This window comes from Castanea sativa, chromosome 8 (genome assembly GCF_040712315.1).
Source record: "Castanea sativa cultivar Marrone di Chiusa Pesio chromosome 8, ASM4071231v1".
Classification (NCBI taxonomy): domain Eukaryota; kingdom Viridiplantae; phylum Streptophyta; class Magnoliopsida; order Fagales; family Fagaceae; genus Castanea; species Castanea sativa.
This window is the reverse complement of record NC_134020.1, coordinates 12,761,657-12,766,808: the sequence shown is the minus strand read 5'-3', so window position 1 is coordinate 12,766,808 and position 5,152 is coordinate 12,761,657.

The window sequence follows — 5,152 nt, the reverse complement described above, 5'->3', positions numbered from 1 at the left end:
TTTGGTCTCATCTCAAACCACAAATTAAAGCCCAATTGGGCAGACGCAAAAGGCTAACCCAATTAGATAATCAGTTTTTATATAATAAGAGTTATTAAATAAAGTAACTGTCAAGGTAGTTAGAATGTACGTATGATGAAAAGAAAGAAAACAGTTTTTATCTACAAGGAGAAGAAGAATGATTTTTCTTTGAGAATCAACGTACATAAAGACTGATTGAGAGACCACACTTCTTAGGCACCATGTAGAATTGAGATGAAGATTAAAGGTATTCTCAAATCTTGGTTTTGAATTTCACTACATTAAGGTACACTTTCTATTCTTTGTTCTAAATTCAAGGTTACATGTTATCTTTCATGAATGAAGTAGATCTGTGTTTTGTTGCTTCAGCTGTGTGTTTTGTATGAGATGCAAAACTAGTTTTTCTAATAATTGGTATCAGAGCGGTCTTCAATATTATGCTTGTATAACATGTGATTGAGTTTTAGAATTAAAGAAAATAGTTTTCTTGGTGTTTTTATTTTCTGTAGTAAAATTTATGCATAATTGTGTTCTGATTGTTCTCTTTTGTGAAATACATGGTTTACAGTTTAAGAATATGAATGTAACTGAAATAGCATTCAAGTGTGTGCACTTCGTTTTGCACTGGTTGGATATACTTGGCATAGTTATTGTTTTTTATTCAATAATTAGTGTTGCCGTTAACATATATCAATCTTGGCATGATATGTTGTTTTACAAATGTATTATCATGGACCATGTGGCATATTTAATCTGCCGTTAACATGCTTTCGTTTATATATTTGTTAAAGCTTTATAATTAATATTGCCAATTGCTTTTGATTTTCGCTGGAGGTACATGTACGAATGAATAGTTTTCATTCTTGAATGATTAACGTGTACGGTTGCTAGTCTTGCATAATCTTTTTATGATCAAATAGTATGTTAATGTTAGAATTAAAGTTTTTTGGCTACTGGTTAAAATCCTTTAATGAAATTGATTCCTAATCAGATTAGAATTATGTTTTCAAGGTTTCTAGCATTATTATGGTTCTTGATCTTGATATTGAAAACCTTAATGTTTGATCTGTAAATCTTCGTTGATAAAATCGAAAGTTGCTTTTGATGGAAGAAAGCAATGAAGATGTCAAAAACGGTTGCTGGAAAATTCTGAAAAATTTTAGTTATGCGAGTTTCGATCGATCAAAAATTCCTTTCAATCGATCGAATGTACTTTTCAATTAATCGAAGAGGAATCGAGAACCGATCGAGTCAAGAAATAACTCTATAATGAAATTCTTCATTGTCTCAATCGATCGAGAATTCCTTTCGATCAATCGAACAAGAATCGAGAATCAATCGAACAAGGTAGAAGCTTTATGATGAATTTCTTCATTTTTTGATCGATCAAGTAATAGGTTCGATTGATCGAAGGCATTGAATTTTGAATTTTCACTTGTTTTTTACTAACTGTTAAAACTTTGATAAAAAGCAAAGCTATGTGATTAATTTTATAGTCCTTAAAAGTTAAGGAAATTTATTAATCATTATCTAACTAAAAGACCTAATGAGATCAAAGATGTTAGTTAAAAAAAAAAAACTCTTAGTCCTAAATTGTTTTATGATTAAAAATCCTTAATTTATTTTAATTAGAGGTTTTTAATGAGATTAAAATTCTAATTAAAGTTATATAGTTTTTAATGAGATTAGAATACTTTATCTAGTAAATTAAGGATAGAGTTCTATATAACTAATTTTTGATTCATTAGTGTTTAAGGAATCCTAAATAGTTTAGGACTTCCGTTTTAGTTAGTGATTCTAGTGAGATTAAAGTCTTTATCAAGTGCAAAGTTATTAGTTGTGATGGGATCACAATTATTTAAGAAAAACTCAAATAACTAGTGGGAATGTTGAAATAACACTTTTGTTATATTTATTGTAATGTGAATAGATACCTTGTCTTGACTTCAAGTCTTGCATTCCAAGCGGAGGGTATTTACTTGACAGATTACATTGTTAAACTTCTTTGTGATTGCATGAAAGTTTGTTACGCTATTGTGACATGACTTAGTAACATCACATCAAATTTAAACAATTAAACACATTTGATGTATAGGGTTAAAATTGTGATGAGATCACAATGATTTCACGACAATCCACTTGTTTTAAAATTTCTAGTGGGAGAGAGATACAAGGGTTGGATCTCACGGCCTCTATTATCAGTTCATAATAGTGTGAGTAAGCACCTTGTTTTGGCGTATATGTCTTGCGATTCCAAAGGAAGGTATTTACTTCATAGTACTACAAGATTGAACTTACCCTTATAAAGTAGTGTGAACAAGCACCTCGTCTTGACGTATATGCCTCGCGATTCCAAAGGAGGGTGTTTTGTTTCAGGTACTACAAGTTTAAACACTATAAAGGAGATGAAATGTAGCTACACATAATTCTAGATAATGGTGTACACTAGACTAAGTGTAATGTTAACCTCCCAAAGGAGCTATGTCATTATTACTTAGAGGCTGAAGGAAAAGCGGCAAATTATTTTTGTTTGCTAAGAGCTACCATGATAGCATTAATAATGAGAATATTTCTCACCTGATCATAGTGATTGATATAAACTCGCTACCGAGGAATATTAATTGCGGGATGGGGTTGTCGTTGCACCTAATATAATATGGTTTTAGGGTTCCATATTGTATGGTTATGGCTACAAAATATAATGTCCTTGTAATTAAGTTCGTAGTCTCAAATTGAAGTTGCCATAAATTTTTGTTCTTTAACTACTATTTTAATTGAATTACATTAACTAAGAAATAATTTTGGACATGGTGCTTAAAGGAGCTGAAGTAGATAAATATGTTTCGATTCAATATTGTCATAATTTCCTATACATGATGCATTTGTGGAAGATAGCTTATGATGTGATCATAGTTTCCATTGAAATGCTAAAATGTTACATTGGCTTCTATCTTCATGAGATGCAAGAGTAAGTACTAGACTTAGACTTTATATTAAGGCTAAATGAGATGTTTGGTATAAATCATATTGAGTGCTAAGAATGGGTTAAGGAGTTCCAATTCTATATCATTTTATGAAAATATTTTATTTTTAAATAAATTGGAATTCTTGGATGAAGAGATTAAATGTTAATCTCATATGGATATGATCCACAAATCCTTGTTAGAATCATTAGATCAATTCATATTGTTTTGAAAATAAATTCTTTTTATATTATCTGAGTTGATAAGTGAATTTTACACAACGGAAGACATCCTAAAAGCTAAGGCTAGAATCAATATGATTTAATTCAAATTCTTAGCCTGAACCGAAAGGTAAGGGTAGTAAGAAGATGAATTATAATACCAAACAGTTGGACAAGTTAGTTGCCCTAGTAATTGCCAAAAGGAAATTAGACTTAAAAGTATGACCAAAATGAAAGTGTTTCCGTTTTGGTAAAGATAAGCATTGTCCATAATTGTTTTCTATATTGAAATTTACATGTTTTACCTTTTAAAGAGAAAGTTCCATCCTTTGGTATTGTATGTTTTGGCACTTATGTCTAGATCTTATTAATCTAAATGATATTCAAGATTAGTGAAAGATGGACTTTTAGAACCATTATTTTGTTATATTCCCAGTCTATGAATTTTATTTAGAGGATAATATGATCTAGGGCTCCTCTTTTTTGTAAAGGAATAAAGTTCCAATGACTTCTTTAAGTCAGTGTATACATAAAGGGGAAATAAGGCTCTTTTAAAGATAGAATGTTCTAGAAGAAAAATGTTAAAATTTGTTGTAAGACAACTATAAAATATATTTAGAAATGAGATGGTTGTATTAGATACACCATAAGACATTATTCTGCAGATAACTATTACACCGGTACAATATTGTAGTGGGAGGATTATCAGTTACTAAATAAATTCATACCTTTGGAATAAACTTTTGAAGTCATTCCACAAGGATATGAATTTGATCATTAATCCTACGTAAAGGCAATAGATGATATGAGTATGGATTACTGAATCAAGGTTATGTGAATAGAATTAGATTTTATTCAAAGTCTAGAACTTGTAGAGGCGCCTAGTGGCATTAAGCCTATTTTTTCAAATAAGTCTACAAGTAAATGAGATTGATAGATTTGAAGGTGCAAACCTTCAAAGTCAAGACTAGTGGCGAAAAGATTTATTCAGAAAGAAATGGTTCGACTATGAAAATATTTTTTCACCAATAGTCAAGTTTGACTCTATCTAGATTCTCTTATTCATTATGTTGCATTTGGATGAAATATGGCAATGGATATCAAGAAAGCTTCTTTTAGTAGCAATCTTGAGGAAGACATCTATATGATGTAACTAGACTTGTTCATAGCAAAGAACCAGTAGTGTTTAGTATACAAGTTGCTTAAAATTCATTTATGGACTAAAGCAAGCATCTAAATCATAAAATATCATCTTTGATCAAACAATCAAATTGTTTGAGTTTGATCAAGTTTTTAAAAGCTTTATGTGCGTAAAATCTATATAGAATAATAAATTTCTTAATGCATGTTGATAACATTCTAATCATTTAGAATGATGTAGAGTTATTGTCATCAATGAGATTTTTTGTTGTCTAGTCCAGTTTGATATAAAGTACTTGGGAAAGACTGGTTACATCCTAAAAAATTAAACTTTGTTAAAATTCAGAAATTAGGATGTTAGGTCTATTTCGTACTACTTAAAAAAAATTAAATTCTAGCCAAGTATAGCATGTAATACTTCAAGAAAGGATTCTTTCCTTTTAAGTTTAAAGTTCCTTTATATAGGACTATAGTTCTAAGATAAATAAAAGGAAGAGCATATTAAGACGTTCCTTATACCATATCAATATGAAGTCTTTATACTATGCTACATACTAGGCTAAATATCTATTTTGCGGTAGACATGGTAAGAAAATATCAATTGAATCTAAGATAAGTTAATTTAGTGGGAATAAAACATATACTCAAATATCTTAGGAGAATGAGGGATTATATGCTTGTCCACCAAAGTGAAAATTAGATGGCTACTAGTTGTACAAATATTGACTTGCAGTTTACTTGTGATTCATGAAATTGGACTTCGAGATATGTGTTCATCCTAGGTGGTGAAGATACACATTAAGCGTA